General features: G+C 43.2%; 1 protein-coding gene across 3 annotated transcripts in view; it reads right to left on the minus strand.

The window, feature by feature from the left end:
- The window catches only part of ADD3 (adducin 3), a 100,344-nt gene extending 88,434 nt beyond the window's left edge, over positions 1-11,910 (minus strand). For all 3 annotated transcript variants that reach the window (XM_032694767.1, XM_032694763.1, XM_032694766.1), the window contains exon 1: positions 11,804-11,910. The gene's annotated coding sequence lies outside the window, so the exon portion shown is untranslated. The remainder of the gene's footprint in view (positions 1-11,803) is intronic.
- Positions 11,911-19,393: the final 7,483 nt, after the last annotated feature.

The raw sequence follows: 19,393 nt of genomic DNA on the forward strand, positions 1-19,393 counted from the left end.
GCAACTTCCTGAGTAAGCCAGAATTCAGAATAAATGCATGAGGATAGGATACAGCAATTAAAAGTACTGCCCAAATTGTCTGCTATTGGTCTTTCAGTTCCTTCAGGCACTCAAACTGCCCGAGTTTTAAACTCTGCTTAAAGTAAAATGAATTAATGCCAATAAAAAAGTTTGATGGAAAATCCAACATCAGCCAAGTCTGGCATTGTTTCTTTCAGTTATATAGAATCATTGTGTCCGGTCCTCGGATCTTCTTTATTATACCCTCATTTCCCCTGACTGAAGAAACCTCTGTAAGAGAAAACCCTCAGGAGCCGTAATTTAACAAAGACAGCATCCAAACTTGATACAACTGTATGAATGAAGCCAGTAATCTGTGTATGGTTAGAGTTTAAGAAAAAAATAATTTCCAATGGACAAAATGAAAAACTACACTTGATAATAAATCTTCTTTTTATGAGTAGGCCTAATACCCTTCCTCTTGGTACAAGAACGTAATACTGTCCTCCTTGCCAAGAAACAAAAAAAGCACAGAAAACCTACACAGAACAAGAACTGTAAAAAAACAGAATAAACATCAGATACACAAAGTATTTTCAAAAAACTGTACCTTTCTTTTGCACATGACCTATATTTCATTAACCAGACTTTTTAAGAATGTCAATGCTTTAAATAAGTCTTCAGAAAGGTAAAAGCAGTCAGAGACAAACCAGGGCTGGGACGAGATGAGACAATTACATGGGAATTACTAGCAAGCTCCTCCTCATGCTTTACTGTTACAAGAAAGCAACAGCCTACATGTGTGCAAGCACAGCAGTCACAGACTGACAGACCTTGGGCTGGAACGTACACACACCACCTTTTTCCTACAGGAAAACCACCACAACATCAAACAGCTGAGAACCCAAAACTACTGAGCTTAGGTGAGGGCAATGTTTGCACCCAAACCCAGATACCACTGTTCTGACAATGTGAACAAGACCAAAAATGCTGCTACTCCTGTTTGTGCATTTAAAAGATGCCCACAACAACAAGCTCTCTCTCAAGCCATTTGGCTACTCATATTTACAACTCAGGGGCTCTGTTTCGGTTTATCTTACACTGAAACGCTACTAACAGAAATCAAGTTCACACTGGGGGCAATACGTGCAACAGGCAAAGTGATTTTCAGAAGCTCTTTCTGTTGCAGTCAGTATCAGGTCGTCCAACACGCTGACACAGCCAGAGCTGTTATTTTTAAACACAGCCACAGTCTATTTAACTAAAGCATCTTTACTCTGACTGAGCCAGTATTATTTTGATAAGACTCCTTAAGTATTTACACTGAAGCCTGCATATCATATCACACATACAAAATACAAACTTTTGAAAACGACCCTTCATTGCAGCTAGGAAAAGAGAGAAAAGGAGAAAGAGAGGTCCAGGAAAAACCTAGGAGGACCCAGCACTGAAAACCAAAAAGTGCTATCTGCAGGACAGCTATTCACACTGTGAACTTGTATCACGCACCACCTGCACAGACACTCACTGGAACAATTTCAGTCAACTTAAACAGCAAACAGCTTTTTGCTGTTAGAAACTCAGCATTACACTTCTAAAGCAATTCTTCTGCCAAATTTGTTGCTAGTAACACTAGGTTTTCTTACACATCATTTAACCTATAAAAACCTGGATGAAATGAGAAGAGAGGCAATGCCATCATCAAAAGCACGAAGGAGACTGCAGGTTAGAGTTACACATTTTGGGAGGCAGGTTGAATTACACTAAGTAACTTACTTGTATTCATTTTCCTCAATGTAATTCTTAATCTTTATATATAAAGTTGTCTTGTAAACATACACATAAGTTCACTGCTAGAACCAAGCACAACCCCATCCTCCCCTCTTCTATACACACAGCCACTGTGGTCTACCCAATTAATTAAGTAATTAAGTTCCCCTATGGCAGTATTTAGCCTCCATTTCTGGTACATACCTGTGAAATAGAACCAAAAAGTAAGAGCAGTGATGGTACACACTGCTCAACAGTGATAACCTTGTAATTTTACAACAGAAAATGCAGTTGTGCATCTTGTGCTGGGCGTGTATACTGCAGGCTCTGAAGGCAAGGGAAGGTAGACACAGAAAGCAACCCCAAGCACCCAACACCACCGCACTCCACTGGACTGTCACGCACTGGCAGCCTCACGGACCTGGGATATGGGTGTGTGGCATGGCAGTCAAAGAGCCGCTCAGCCTAGCATGTTGAGATTATTTTCATTAAAATAATTTTGAAGTCTATGTAGTTTTTCCCAAACGTGGCATTTATCCCAGAATTTCCTTTTAAACATAACTGTTCCCTCTCAGATTTTGACAGCTCTGGAAGGGTAAGGGGGAACCTCCTAACCTAGGGGCTGCCACATTGTGTCTCAAAGCCTAGAGAAATGGCTTTTTCATTCTTGCTGTCCTACCAAAGAGTCCCCTTGCAGAAGGCTCAGCTTACCAACACCTTCCACATAAATTTTTGTGTTGCCTCCCAGTACTGCAGGCAGTGCCCAGCCTGCAGAGCTGCAACCACTGAAGGATTAAGGGGCCGGAGTCAACCTGAAGCACGGTGCTGTCAGTGCCCCATCTCCCTGTTCCCCCCTTTCCCCACAGGTTCTCACCACTGCCTTCGACACCTCGTACCCACCCTAGTGTTCACTCAACCCTCTCTTGAGCTAATTCAACTTATTAAAGAGAGTTAATTCAGTCGGGGAGGGGGGGAGAGGAGCTTTCCTGCTGCAATTCAGAGTGAATTGCACAAGTTCAGCAAGTGGCAGGGCTTACACAAGAGAGGATGGGGCAGAACCACATGGCCAGGAGGGAAAAGCAGGATATCCCCTCTAGCTTGATTGTAATGTACAATCGAAGTATTTAAATCAAATGGAAATCAGAGTCCTAGAGAGGAGTGACTGTATTAAAGAGGCGATTATATTTATTGGAACAGTGACATGCAGACTTCTTATTTGACCGGGTTCTTAAATAGGATTACAGGGCTTTAATTTGGTTCTTTAAATTGGTTTTGGAGAGAGAAAGAAAAACACAAAAAGTTTAGAGTGAGGGTGGAATAACCTTGGAAAGAGTACACTACATTACGCCATGTCAACTATAATAGCTTCCCCAGCATAAATATATGCTAGTACACATTCTTCAAGTTAACTAATAAACAGAAGAGCTATAAAAAATAATTACTTACACTATGCATTTGGACACTGCAACCAGTAATTCTGTAGCTTTAGTTTCATCTTCAAACTATCACTTATATTGACAAGTGGCAGCACTGTATAACACAAAAGGGTAAACAAATGACCTTTATCTAACTTTATTAAAGTAATAAAAGACACTTTTTCCTTTCTTTTTTTTTTTACTTACTTCAAAGAGAGTTTTATAGCTAACTACCAGCAGGGTGTGGACTGAAGCTAAAAACTTTGAAATAGGTCCCTGTGAAACCTGAAACCAAAATACAGCAGAGGTCACCTCTCTGTGAAGAACCGCCTTGTCTGTATGTATACTATAAGCAAAGCTCTGTTAGCTCAGCCTCAGCAATAATGTAATTCAACTTAGCCCCTGGGAATAGCAACAACATCAGGTTTCTACTACAAAGATAAATTTACACAATACCTGTTACTATATATTTGCAGCATGTTTGATAGTAGCCAGACACTAGTGTTACATGGTATACCTCAAGCTATTTTTTCCTTGTTAAAGGCTAACCCAGGCTATAAATATGACATTGTTATTCTTACTCCCACCATTAGCCAATTCTTTTCAGTCAACATTGCACATACATTAGTCTTATGCAACATATTAGCCAATAGTAATAGGAAAGGAAGTAATACATAGGGGGGAAGATTTCAACTCTTTTCAACAAAGAAACTGATAATTTTTCCAGTGGAGAGACAGAACCTCCCAACACAAGTATTGGGACAGTAACTTTGTTCTGTCTCATGGGCTCCTGTGAAACAGTTCACAGACCCAAATTTAGAGATAAGTGCCATACAGCGCTCAAGGTTCTTGGAAAGGGTTGCCCGTACACACACCACTCTGCTGATACATATGAGCCAGGCAGTCTATTCTTCCAGCTATAGGAAAAGACCAGGCAGACAAAGCTGCTGGCACTGGAACCGCTGGGTGAACCTGGGCTACTGCTTGCCTTGCCAACTGAGGACAGATATGGGAATCTTCACATCTAAGTAAAGACTCCCCAAAGCACAGGAATGAAATGCTGACCACCCCTGCTGGACTACACTTCTCTAATACAGAAGAAATCCTACCACACTTAACAGTCTCCACTGGCCACTTAGGGTCCATTGTTGGAGAGAGGTGTCTTGATCCAGATAATTGGAGACTTTCATATTTAAGATATTTTGAAGGACACAGGATCTCACCTGGCAATACAGTGTCACTTGATTTGATTAGAAACACTGACACACAATAAAACATTAGGCATGGCAAGAAAACATTTTCTGCTGACCAGAGAGGAAAAATTTCCATTTCAAATGGCATGGTGCTTGAGAAGAACTAAGCAGTCTTTGAAATCTAGCCCTTAACCAGGAGCTGTCTTAGGGCATGTAAAATTAGGGGTACTGCTCTTTAAAAACATCTAAATTTAATCAAACAAACACAAAGAGCATAATGTATACGTAAAAAACATTTAAAGAGGAAGCAGTATTTCAGTTTTTCCCCAAGTGCTTGGCCCACAGGAAAACATCTGATGCAACGAGGGAACGAGCCCACTCTGTCCCTCTGCCACCTAAGGGTAAATTATCCAGGCACCTATAAAAAAAAAAAAAAACACTCCCAATTTTTTTTACAGCTTAAATGTTTTATATAGTTAAACTGAGTTGTCTTGAGCTCACGTGCCTTATGTTATTTGATATGTTTTAACTAGAAAGCTACCTGGATTCATTTCAAGATTTTCTTTTTTTTTTTTTTTGAACTAACCTGCTTTTGAGCACAGACTCACTCATGCTAGCTCTACACAGATGTATTCAATCTCTTTGCATGCTGCAAAAGTATTTAAAATAAGTTTGAAACAGATTAAAAAAAGGAGGGAGGGACACCCTGACTGCCAGATCACTGGGTTTGGTTTCTTCTTTTGGGTTGGGGTTTTTTTACTTATTTCAAAACACTATGCATTTCAAAGGATGTGCAAGTTCTGCTGCACATTTCTTACTTTTTTTCTGCCCGCTGATTTTGATCAGGTTGATAAGGAACCGGACAAACATCTAAAGAGGGCTTTGCTGGTTACAGACATACTTGGCTTTACAAAACATGGTAGAAGCCATTATTAAAGCATGTATCACAAGTCCTTTCTTCTTCTTCAGCTGCTCAGGATTAAATCTCTGCAATAAAAATATTCACGAAAATTTGACTGAGAAATCTACTTTGGACACTTTGTTTTAGAAGATGGAGTTTTTTGTTCCAAATCATGCACACACAGACGTATCTGCCAAGCTCCCCAACTGTGTCACTCCAGTCCTTAAGCCATTTAACACAGAACATGCACGTGTCCTTCGAATGCCAAGTCAGCTACGTGTAAAAGACAAACAGCTCTGCATAGTCAACCCATAACAATCAACACGTCAGTAAGAAATCTAATTTGTATTCAGTATTATATCCATCAATGGGAATGGGGGGGGGGGGGAGAGGAAAAAAGAAAAAAACTGACACATGCCCACAAATTCTTTTACAACCTCAATAACTTTAGGAATAACAAGTTTATACAGCCATTGCCTGAAAATAGTTTGCTCTAAGGGGGAACAGTACATGAGTATAAGTGAATTAAAGACTATGAACATCTTTGCTTTCTGCTCTGACCTCTGGGTCAAAAAAAATTTGAGTACCAGAAGAGCCTTTGCATATATTTTTAGACATATTCAGGCATTTAAAGACAGCTGCAATTGAAAGCCAGAAATTATACAGATTAACTGTGAACTCTATAATTACCCCTTAACTGGGTATTTAATATAATGTTTCATACATTATATATCAACCTGAAACAGGATGATGGGCTTGTTGTGGGCACTATCACACTTTAACCACGATAAGAGAAATATCTATTAAACTAGTTAGTCATTTATTATGGCAGTAATGCTACATCAGAAGAGCTAATGTTGTATTCAGTTAACACAGGAATGCCTCCTGCACCTTAAATCTCAGCACCTCCACAGACATTGCAGATAATACAGCTGAAAATATTCACAATAGAATATTCGATCTGACCCTCCATGGGCTACTTATATCATGCAATCTCCAAATACAGTTTGGAGAAGTTGTTAGGTTTGCTTTTGGTGGTTTAGGGTACAGAGGAAATACGGTACATTGCCTGGTGTATAGCGATAATTGGTATATTAAAAGACAGCTTGCTTAAATTGTGTTTTACTCTTGTTTTAGCACTGACCAGGAGACTGGAGAAATTGTTATACAATTCATGAGCTCTCCTAAAACCAGCAGTGTTTCTGAATCAGGAAAACACAAAGACACTTGTGAGGTCAGTACTTTCGAGTCATTGTATTCAGTTCTAGACAGAGCTGGATGCACTGCCTAACATTGTCTGCTGTTTCCGTCCCAAAATCCTATTTTCAATTTCACCTAATTTTTCATATGGTAGGTTGAAGGTTGCCTCTGCTAAGTGTCTGCTAGATCTGAAGCATCTGAGCCAAAACACTTCTACTCTTCCTGACATCAGGGCTCCTAAGTGTACTTTCCAATGCTATAGTTTAATTTTCATTTTTAAACTAAGGATATTTTCTTTGGAAAGCACTACCCAGCTTTCAAACACTTGACTTTGTGGCCTTACTGATGCTCTTTATAAATACGGAGGTTTTTTGTATATCCCTCCATAAAGGCTAATATGTTGTAGGGGTTGCTAAGGAAGTGCTGGGATACTGGATTTTATGAAATTACTTACATTGATATCAGCAATCTCTCTGAATCCAGCCAACTTATAACTTACACTGCTCTAGAAATTATTTATTTGAATCACACAGACAACTTCAGTACCAAATTGCTCCCACAACATTCTGTGAAGACTTCTAGAGCTGTCAAAAAAAAGCCAGTCTACATTTGGAGGGGGGAATAATACATATTTCAAATTATATTTTTCTTTCCTTGTTTTGAATGTATTGGAACAATTAAGCAAGCTTTATCTATTAAGTAAGCTTTTCTATTTTGCACTCTATTTACCATCAGAAGGACATGCACAGTTTGAGTGGTAAACCACCCTGCTTCCAGGACAGACATTTACTGTACATCTGCAAACACAAGATGAAGATCCGCATGGCCTCCAAACTATGTTGTATTTAGTGTAATAACTATGGATGATATGCAGAGGAATGCTTGTTTTCTACAAGAAAAAAAAAGTATCATATAACACTTAAATATACGTATCAATAAAAAAGCTTGAGACCAGTTATTACAGGTATAGATGAAGAAAACAAGCAGAGATTTTCAAAGCAGTTCCAAGAATCCTCTTAGTTTGGCCAACACAGCGGACAGTTCAGGTCTTGGCTGAAGTGCCAGCTGCCAGTAACTCCAGCACTGTGTGAGGTGCTCGTTCAGGGCAGCACAGCAACAATAGCGACAGCAGCAAACTGCTGTCAACTCTATGGTATTCAGAGCTGCCACGTACTTTAGCTGGAGAAGTAACTTCAGGAGGTTGCTACTGCACAAAGGAAAAGGGATTTACCAGCTGTTAGCTGCTGTAGGTGAAGAAAACACAATGTGAAATGCTACAAAGTAAGCTGGAGCTCTCACACCAGTCTGTGATTTACTGATCTTCACCTCAACCTGCTGACTCACATGAAAACTGCCTCCTGCTTTGATGTAATTTGGATTTTAACACATTAAACAATACAACACAAGCAACGAGTTTATTTCTAGTCAAGACCAGAACACTGTAAGAGACTGGGACAATGAATGAGGCTATTATAATATTTTCCTAATTAGCACTTTAACAGCTGACTGCATCCTTGTCAAGCAGAATTGACATTACTACCATAAGACACAAACTAAATTTAGTATGCTCCCAGAGTCCTAAACGACTACATAGCTACATTACATTCACCAAATTGTAACGATCCAGGGGGGAATAAAACGACCAGGAGCCGTCACCCTCACACTGAGGTCTGAACCTCTCAAGCCTTCTTTCATTATCCAACTGTTCAATGAATCTGCAGAAAATCTCAAACTTTTAGTAATAAACATTTTTTAATTTACTCTACAATTTTGAAGCGAAGCCTTCCCCTTCCCTCAGCCCAGGTTAAGAGCGTGCCATAACTACAGATACTTTCTTACCTAACCAATCAAAATTTGCTTGTCCTAACTAATAGTCTGGACCACAAATTATCCACAAAACAGCCACGTACTTGCTAGGATATCTTTAAAAGAAATCCCTCAAAATCTCATTTGTGATGATGTACAATGACTTGTGTTATCTTGAATAAAGAAAGAAACAACAGTGTTTCCCCATATGCCAAATGACTCAAAGTTAATATGGAAGCCGAGCAGACTCTGAGGGCAAACAGAGCTAATATTAACACACAATGAGTAAGTTACTGCTTGTTCCCTAAGGGTCAAGTAGTTTTATTCGTCCTCATCTCCCAAAAAATGCTACACCAAAGACAACTACCCCCCAAGAACCCTGCCAAAAGCCACACCACCATCTACCACCATCTCTCATACAGCAACAGGCATTTCAAAACACAGCTTGAAGAAAAGCCTGTGATGTAATGGGAAGCAATGCTATTAAAAAATATAGATTGCATTCTTTTAAGTCAATACCAAAACAATGACCAACTCAGTTTCTGAAACAGTAGCACTATGAAAATGCAGAATTGATTTACAAGGGAAATAATAGCCAGAGGTTACTATGACTGCTAAAGTTACAGGACACTTTTTTAAGAAACTAAAATTTGAATTGAGTTTAAAAAAAAGCTAGCAAAGGCAATTTTATGCACCATCTCAAAGTCATAAAAGTTATTCTCCTAAATTAAATTGTTTTTTTTAAAGCATTATCATTCCAACATCATCCACAGTGAGGCAAGGACATTTGCTGCAGTTTTAACCAGCAACAATGATTTTAACAAGGGAAAATCTTGTAGCCTTTTGCCTTCTTTCATTTCAGTTTTAATCTGTAAAACATTCCCCTTACAAATGGAAACAAACTAAGGTTGACCTGTCTTAAAATAGTTTTCATTTTTCATCTCTTACACGTTAATTTCTCACGATTTTCACAGCAAATAGAGTCTTATGCCAGGTCATTTGGCCCATAACAAGTGGAGCTGAACAAAAGCAGGCGGCCCCGCATGCAATGTCACCTCTAAAATCACATGCAACAGGGACCGTTCCAGCACAGTTTCACTGAGTCTGGCTCAGCTCAGCCAGCCCTGTCGAACAGCCCACGCTCATTTCATTGCCAGCAAAGGGTCGCCAGAAGAGCTGCAGTACCTCTAGCTGACCGTCACGGTAAGACAGCCCCATTCACCCACATCCCTCCAGTCCAACCACTCCACAAGCAGTGCAAAGCCTCTGGGGTGAGAGGCACCACCTGGACCTCCTCTTTAGGTTACATGATCATAGTGTCAGACAGCCTGACTGCACCACCCTAAAAATCACCATTTCCTTAAAAAAAAATGTCAGCTGCCTCAATCCTCAGGCAAGAGTCAAGGATAATGACTGATTTAACCAAGAGACCATTAAATCCCCAGATATCCTAAAGCATAGAAGCACTCCATCTATTGGTCAGGAATTAAGGACATGCTTAATCATCATCATCATCGTGCACTAACCTCTGTCATTAAACACTCAACCTCTAAACAGCCCACCCATTCCTGCTTAGGGCTTCAGGTTCTCCCAGAGAAAATTAAGCTCAAGTAATGTCTTCTGAAAAATAATGTATCACTAAAAGTGTTAACGTGACAGCATCTAAAGTTAAAACTGGTACGCTCTATTAATCACACAATTATCATTTTGTTTCACTGAGAAGCACATGCACTCGTTACTCAAAGTAGCATTGAGGAGCTTGTCCGATAATGGCCAAAGAGCTCACGCCGTTCCCAGAGCTGACACTTTCTTTCCCTGTAAGTACAGGATGCCACCAAGAAGGTTTGTACAATTTGTTCATACACAGTTTCCCTCCAGCAAGGCCACTTCAGTGGCTGCATGTGCAGTCCTGAGAACTCCCTGATACAAGGCAAACCCTGGCAGGGAGGCAAAAGGGAGGCTTTCACAGCAGATCTGCTGTCAAAGCAGGTAGGTGGAGAACTGCCCTGTCTTGCACTGCTCCCCCCAAAGCCATTACCATCCCTTCCCAGCAGATCACACACAGACATACATCTGCCACACCTGCAGTTTATTCCAATCACCAGCAACTGGACCAGAAGGCAGGTGAGACAATCTGAATCTGCCCCAGGCACAGCAAAGTGCTCTTTTAAAAGCTGAAGTCACATTTATCAGGCTTCATTCCTCTGGAACCAAAGCTCATTTAAGCAGCAACTTCTCCCACACAACTCAGCAATTCCATACATTCAGGCATTTATAACCCTTGGCCAACTATTTTTTGCCCAGATATTCACTGCCATTGATTTTATCTATTTGTTTTAAAACTTAACTCCTCCACACAGTGGCACCATGCACATGAGGCACGAGCCTACAGATTTTTCCTTTGCTTGGTATCACATCACTACCCTCCAGACATGAGTCCAGGACCTGTGAATGAAAACCAGCAGATTCAGGCTCAACCTGCCTGTAACTTAACCATGCTGAGAAGACAGAAACAGAGGCAACCCAACTCCATAACCAGCTTATTGCTTTTGAGACATGTTCTACCCTCCCTAGAGGGCCAGTCCAAGACTCCCCTGCTAAAACCACATCGTTTGGCCATGCAGACCCTGCCTATCCTGAAGTCTGCGGTGAACACTGACTGATAACTCTGCTCCGAATTCCTAAATAAGCTTTGTAATGAGAGATGAAACTGATCAAAAATCGCGGAAGAAACTCCCAAACAGGCCCATCGCAAATCATCATTTTTGGAGCATAAAGTTCAAGGCAGCAACGTTGAATTTCCTCCTCGCTAATACAAACACAGAGTGGCAATAATTCCAAACTGCGAGCAGAACAGGGGGGCGTGTAGCCAGCAGCGAGCGCCGCGGGGCTGATGCTGCTCACGCCGATGGGTCCGCGCTGCCGTGACCGGAATGCGTGTGCCTGCACCGGGAAAGCGCATTCCCGGGCTCTCCGCACCGCGATCCACAGAAAAGGTGGAGCCGTGCGCGACTAAACGCACAAAAAGCCTAAATAACACGGTTTTTAAGAAGTTTCCTGAGACGCATAGGGGAGTCCGGAGCCTTGCGGCGGAGCAAGGGCAGTGCGTAGTAACAGCAATCACTCGCCAGGTTTTATTTGATTAGCGGAGTTTCGGAGCAGAGGCGCATTATTTAAAGCCCCGTCCTCCTGCTCAGCCCAGCGCCGAGGCAGAGCGGCAGCGCTGCAGCATCTCCCCGGCCCGGAGCGCTGGCGTAGCCCCGCGGGCGAGTCGCCCCCGCGCCCCGCGGCCGCCGCGGTCCCGCCCCGCCGCCCCATCCCGCCGCCCGCCGCGGCCCCGCGCTCCCCCCGCAGCCCCGGGGCGGCCGCGGGACGGCGGGGAACGCTCGGGGCCTCCGGCCGCCGCCGCCGCCCCCCTTTCCCGGCTGCGGGGCGGCCACGGCCCCGCGCTCGGCGGGAAAGGAGATTTCCCCCCGCTCCCCGCTCGCCCTCCCGCCCGCGCCCCGCGGGAGCGATACCTCAGCGGGCCCGCGCCTTTGTGCTGCAGTCCATCCCTGCGCCGGCGGCGGGAGCGCCAGCACCACCGCGGGAGCGGGCGGGGAAAGGGGTGGCGCACTATGTGGCAGGAAGGGACACCTGGGCTCCTCCCCCCGCGCCCGCCCGCCCGCCGTGGATCACTATCTGGCAGCCGGCGGGGACGCGCCCGCCGTCCTTTTTCAGCCGCCCCTCGGCCAAGTTGGAAGAGCTGCCGCCCTTCCCTCGCCCTCCGTCGGCTTCCAACTTGGCCGAGGGACGGCGGCGCCGCCAGTGTCGTCCGCCCCGCCTGCCCTCCATTGTTGTCCCACGCCCCACGCCTCGGCGGTACCTGCAGTGCGGGGCTGGAGCATCGGTCCCCGAGGGGCCGTGACGCGAGGAGATGGGGTCCTCGGTGCTCAGCGCACTGCTGAGGCGGCGGTGGGGGATACAGGGAGGTGTACGGGGGGAAGAATGAATAAAGAAACCTCCCCCAGACAAAAAACAACAACGGAAAACCCCCTTGTTTTGAAGTGAAATTTGGAGAGATTTAAACAGTTGTTGGGGCTGAAAGGCAGCAGAAGGCTCCTCCAGATGGCTCATGCTGCTCAGGAAAAAGCTCTTGTGCTGAGAGCAGCCCTGGCTAAAGAAAGCTGCACAAAATGCTAAAGTCATCTTGGCAAACATTGTTCTTTCCTTCTCTTTCCTTCTCTTTCTCTTTCGTTCTCTTTCTCTTTCCTTCTCTTTCTCTTTCCTTCTCTTTCTCTTTCTTTCTCTGTCTGTCTGTCTCTCTCTGTCTCTCTCTGTCTCTCTCTGTCTCTCTCTCTCTCTGTCTGTCTCTGTCTCTTTCTGTCCCTCTCTGTCCCTTTCTGTAATTGTTCTGCTTTGCAGCTGAAAACACCTCTGTCTTGTTTCCCCACTCAAAGTTACTTGTTTCTCAGTTTCAGGGCTGGTTTGGTTACATCTGAGCAGTTCTGACCAGACGTTTGAAGTCACGGAACCAATGGGTGATTGTTCCCCTTTACATGCAAAAAAAAAAAAAAAAGTCTGTATTTTTAATTACATTTTTAATTATTTCTAAAACTCAGAATTCCTGAAGTCCAAGAAGTCCCCATGATTCAGGCTATGAATGGATTACAAGCAGGATCAAGGAGAAACTTTCTAAAATATGCTTGAAAGGCTTAAAACGTTCCTTTGAAATCAGCAATACTGCTTACAGGTGTAAAATTACACACATTAACCAACTTCATGTATGTTCAGGAACAAAACCTTTTAATTCTGCATCCTGATCACTTTTAAAGAGCCCCTAGAGGACTGTGGTCATGGGGAAATGAGCAGAGCTGGAGTAAGGACACTGCACACCAGGACCCTCTTCTGATGGAGTTACCAAAGAGGCTCCAGCCTGGCTGGCTGCTGCCACCACATCAGGATAGAAGCTACAACAAGTCCACCATAGAAAGGTGAGCAAGGGCCCTTGGGAGCTAGCAAGGTCCTTGGAGAAAAAAGTGCTTGAGGCATCAAACTATCCAGACATGGGTATTTGATTTGAATAGGGAGAGGATGCAGAACATGTTTTAACTTTGCATGTACATGGCACTGAGATGTCTCCACCTGAACGGACCAGCACCACAGGAACCTGTAGGTACCAGCCACTAATAATGGGATGAGGTGGTACAGCATCTGTTATTTAATACAAAACCTCTAACTATCTGGTGGATGTTGTAAATTAAAACTTACCTTAGGCACTGGAAGAATATATAACTACATGTGGATTGTGCTATGAAGGTTGAAGCAATTGGCTGTCTCCATTTTGCATAGTTATTCAATTTAACAGTCATGGAATTAGTGGGGCTGTTCCATCCATGTTCATCCCCTGTTTTTCATTTCCTTTCAGAAAAAATTACAGCTGTATCATGCCTTAATAAACTTTCAACCTTGAAAAGCTGCGAAATTACAAACTTTAGGTGTGGTTTTGAAAGTGAGGATGGAATGGAATTGGTGGATCAGAACTTGCCTCGAACTCTGAGCTCTGGCCCAAACAACTGCTTGGCTAGAGATGATGCTTGGCATAAAAGCAACTGGATATGAACTGGCCACACACAGATTTCATCTGGAAATTAGAAGAGGCTTGCTAACCATTAGAGCAATTAAATTCTGCCTTTTCCAAGGATGGTATTGGAAATGGAAAATCTCACTGCTTTTGAGATGAAGTTTATTAAATTCATTATACAATGCATTGTCTGCAACAGCAGGGGACAGACTTGATGTCTCAGGAGGTTGATTTGGGTTCTAAGGTGCTATGTGACATTGATCACACACCCTGATATTTGAATTTCAGAGGCAGCAGCTGCTTATCCCAGCAGATGCCTTTCCTGTTTATTGTTGGGTGAGTTTTCTTCTCCTGGGCATGTGGATGAGTTTTACTTCAGTCCTGGAAAGATTATGGAGATGACAAGTACTCATCATGATTCGGGCTATAAATGGATTACAAGCAGGATATAGAAGAAACTTTCCTGCATGGAAAAGACTTCTCCCATTAGTTCTGGAGGTTTTGTTCCCTCTTTCAAAACAACTGCCAGGTGCTCCTGGAGAGTCACTGGCCTGGGCCAATTCTAGTTATAGCCAAATCTCTGCACTGCAGCTCCTGCAGATGATGCAGCAAATGGAGGTCTCTGCCCATGCTGCCTGTGGGTTCCTGCAGTGCCTGGGGACTGCTGTGCATCCTTCTGTGGATTAGGACAAGTAACATCTAGAGCAGAGAGAACACAGGAAGTGAAACCAAGCCCCTAGTAAGCTACAACAGCATTGTATTTTTGGAGAGTGCGTCCTCAGACATACATCCGGCTCTGTTACTCTCTCTGGAGCTCAATGTTTCTCCCTGTCTGCCAAGTCAAGGAAACCCTCTCTATGTACATCTCTGGCTAAATATATCACAAAAAAAATTCACAAAAGAGGTAAAGCATTTCCTTTTCAGGGTCCCAATCTGGCAGAAATGCTTTGCCACTTTACATGGTACTGCAGCCTTTACACCCTCTGTAAAGCCATGTGTCTAAATCAGTGAACCTAACTGAGCTACTCATTAGAAACTTGGCCAAACCACAAACATTTGTTTCCTTGCTTTATGCCAAACTGAGAAACGGGGAGGGAGTGGCATGGAGCTCATGTTAATGAGTTCTTCAATCCCCACAGAGAGATAATCGGAGCATTGCTCAGAGATTCATCAACTTTTTTTATTAGCACTTTAATGACCTACATGTTGGGATTTTTTTTTAAGGAGTTACTTCAGCTAAGAGCTAGATAATTCCTCATGCAGCTGTGGTTTAGGAAGCAGCTCAGGGGACACACATGCCAAATTACTTTAGCTCTAGTTAAAAAAAAAAAAACACCAAACAAAAACAAAAACCAAAAAAACCCACATATACTACGAGGTTTCCTGGGTGCCTCCCTTTTCAATCAAAGGCATTATGTCCTCAGTCTGTCTCTTCTGGGTTACATGTGGGGGGGTTGGTTTCTTTTGCAATCTTTGCAGCTTCATGAGCCATGCAGCAAAGTGCCAAACACTGGTGGTACTGCATGTTCCCCACGGACAAAGAACTGTAACAGTTCCCTGACCCTGGTCACTCTGGGAGGCAGGTTCCCTCGGGAGGGATGAAAGGCATTTCCAGGGACCAGCACAGATCTTACAGAGCACTCCTGCTTCTGATGGCTTTATGAGGAACAAAGTTACTAAATGGTGAGGGCTGGAACCTTTTCCAAGTTGCTGCAGGGTGAACCTCTAACAAGGGATTCCCTGGTGTCTGCTGAGGAGTCTGTGGCCCTGCACACTGGTGGGAACTCATTACAACCATCTATACATAACAGCGAGAGCCGATGGGAACAGAGAGCTCTCACAGGCTTGGTGGAGGCTGCTCAGAAATTACTCCAAGTTTGGTATTTGCAGCTTTCCTCCCATAAGGAACTGCTCATGGTGGCAGTCCATAATGGCAGCTGCTCAGGAGTCCGTTTGGTTTAAAAGGGGGAAAGCTGAGATGGCCTTTTGCTGTCACTCAGTAGGGCCATCGGATGGAAAATGCCGTACAGTCTCTTCCCATGCCTCCCCCGCTCCCCAGTGGCCAGATTTCCTTCTGGTGTTCTGGAGAGAGCTGTGAGAATATATACATTAAAGACAGGGATGTAGTCAAATATTGCAGGATAACCGGGGTTATGAAAGTATTATAGAGGAATACTATTTACTTTTTCCTGAATCAAACCCCAAGTGTTTCCTGTCAGACCTCAGTACAATGGGATACAAATGTACAGTCCATTACATTCACATTTCCTCCAAACTGCTGTCTCTTTCCTTCGAACAGAGTACAGGAAAGGATGCTTTCTGCCCCCACTTGCAGCTCTCAACTGACTTTATCTCTTTCGAAAAGGGATTTGAGACATTCAGCATGCACTGTCTTCAGTAGGTTGCCTCCCTTCTAATGCCTATTGCCTTAGGATGGGAGAGGTTGTAAACATGAAGGAATTCCTTTGATATCAAAGAGATCTTCATTGGAGTAACATCAGCATGAATGAATGCAAAACGAGGTCCATGGAGAATAAAATGCTAAGCCTGGAGAAAAAAAAATAAATCAAGATTCAGAGCACTAGTCCCGGAGAATAGTAGCTTATACTATATAAGAACCCCATAGTTCTCATTTCCTCTTTATCCCTTCAGGACAGGAAAGAACATCCTGCTCTTCTAATATGAACAAAATAAAAGTTATTTTTGGAAGCAAAAACTCATGTTCAGAGCGCATTTTTAAAAAGACACCACTAATCTGTGATTCTGATGATGCATTTGGAGCACAGTACATCCTCTTGCATCAAGAAACCCATGTTTGTTGGCTCAGCACTGTCTACACTTGGGCAAAAGGTTTATGTTGGTTGAACAACAAGGTAGGGATTCTCTGTCAGCACATTAACTGTGACTTGAACCTAAATTGCCATCTCTGCCAGGAGTGTGCTGTCAGCAGACCCATACCAGATGGGAAGCCCTGTACAACTGCCTGGGGGAGAGGAGCATGGAAGTACAGGAGTGTAAGGTCATGGGCTGGTAGATGTGAGTGTTGATTCAGTAAGTCTGAAAAAGGCTTTCTGTACCAAACCTGGACTCCAGGGTAAGCTTCCACTTTCTTCTTTGTTACACCAAGACAAATTGGACATAGGACAAAGCTAGAGTTACCCCCCACCTTCAGTGGTGAGGTATCTTTTTATGCTGTGCTTGTTGTTCTCACCCTGGAACCACAGAGGAGCATGTGGCATAATTTGCTGGACAGATGTTTTGAAGTTTAGAGCATCAAATCAAATTCAGGGCCTTCTGGGCAAGCTGCTGCTTTTCATATTTGATGGATTGCTTGAAAAGACAGCACAGAGACAAAATCAATCTCAAACTTTTTAATATGCATAAACAATATTAATTCACGAATAATGTTTTATTTTGGATTGTGCATTGGTAACTGTCACTCCCTAAGCCTCTTAGGAAGCAACTAAGATCAAAGAATATATATGAGCTCAATCTCTAACAATAAGGATAAACAAACTATAGAGGAGTTAGTAATTTACCAATTCAAGATTAGCAAACAGCTAATGTACTATAAAAAGAGTTCCACTTTCCCTTTAAAAGCCATTCATAGAGCATAAGATTTTAACTACTCTCAGTGTCAAGGGCCCCAAATACCTAAGCAGTCTCTTGGGAATGACCTCATCTGTAGTTTCTGAGTATATTCCCAGGGATGTGTAATGGTAGGAAGGGCTGGATGGAAAGCTAGGGGGGCAGAAGCTCACTGTCCCAGCACAGCAGGGCTCCCTACATTGCAGCACGGGCCAGCAGCGCCTGCGGGGAGCTCCTGGCACTCGCCTGCAGCATGCAAGTGTGTGCTCAGAGCAGTGTCCTTCTGTCGCTGCAGCAAACGAGAGCACGCTTAAAAAACCCACCCAGAGATATTCCTATGAAGTCAGTGGATTGCTCACATACTTGAAGCACTCATTTCCCTGGCGGGACAAATTGTGTTCAGTGGTTTTCATATGAAAGGACGTGTGATTGCTGTTGCTGACTGTCTCCATTTGTTCTCAGACAGGAAGCGGAGAAGGGCAGTGGGACCGATGATCAGGTCTGTGCAAACAGACACTGGAAACTCAAAACAAATCAGTCACAGAGGTATGTGGATAGAGAGAAGAGAAAAACCTTTGCTTTTCTTTGCCCAGCAAATCCTGATAATTCATCAGAATGTGTACTAACCAGCTCCAAGTCTGTCTCTCACCCTGCTGATGACTTACCCTAAATTGCAAAGTCTGTGGTTTTAACTGGGATATCTGAACTCTCTGGAACTCTGCAGGGGAAAGATAAATGAATCTACACAGCAGACTTCAATATCTCAGCCATTTTGCTCTGGAAGATAAGGAAATTGTGGAGGAATAAAAGCACAAATTCCCTTTAAGAAGAGAAATGTGTAATTTTACATACCATCACTTATGTACTAGAAAATAATATACAGATCCACTATCTAATTAGAGTTCTGAATGTGTGTGTTATATGGCAGAAGAAGCAGCTCAAACTACTGTGCAGAAAACAGACCTTGGATTGTCTAAAGATAGATAGTGAAAAGCTATCAAACATCCACAGAGATCCGTAGACTTCACCAGAGTGGGAGATACATCAGTACAAATTGAGTCTCTGGCCTCCTGTAGCTCTGCAAACCATCAAAAAGGACATTAATGTCATTAGCAAAACCAACAAACGTGCCTATACTTATTACTTGTTTGTAATAAGATTTGGCTAGTGTATAATTAGCAGGCTGCAGAAGTCTTTTACGACCTTTGAGAACAGTCTCTGCCATGCCGAGGTTCACCAGAAAATTCCTGTTCTTTCCGTGTAGTTACAAATTCCCCATCAGTTTCTACCCCATCAGATGGACTGACATAAGCATATGCAATATCATATAAATCCATGTGAACTATATATGTATATATACACACCTACAAATGCATTAGTTTGGTTTGATTATTTACTCTACAAGGATAATTTTCGATGAGGAGTGCTTGTTCTCCAAGAGCCAATAACACTTCTGCCAAGCAGGACAGTGAGTTATCTTGTTTTTGTGGTACATAGGCACAGGATTACCCATTAGATGGCTTGAACACATCTCATTGTGAGTGGTTGATCAAGCCAATTCTCTGTCCTTCTGCTGGGATACTTTTTTCTCTAGGCTTAAGCATGGCTGTACTGAGTTATTTAAACATGTGTCTAACTAAGCACATGTACAGCCCAAATGAGACTGGAACGGGACAAGTCTCTGAGTAGCTGCTAAACCAAGATCCTGATTTGGATCTCAGTGTCAAAAATATTAACTGGGTGACAGCAAAGGACACTGAACAAGAATGCAATTCATGCCACCACCTGTAGAAAGCTGGGGGAACTTTGGTCTTTGATTTAGGCTCATATGTTGCTGGATGGGAAAATGGCACACAAATGTTCAGCTGACACTAAAGCAGATGAGAACAGCGGTGTTGGAGTTGGCCCTCTGTCAAGCCAAACTGCAGCTACAGATCCGGCATCCTGCCTGGCTTTC

This window comes from Chiroxiphia lanceolata, chromosome 8, assembly GCF_009829145.1.
Source record: "Chiroxiphia lanceolata isolate bChiLan1 chromosome 8, bChiLan1.pri, whole genome shotgun sequence".
NCBI lineage: Eukaryota > Metazoa > Chordata > Aves > Passeriformes > Pipridae > Chiroxiphia > Chiroxiphia lanceolata.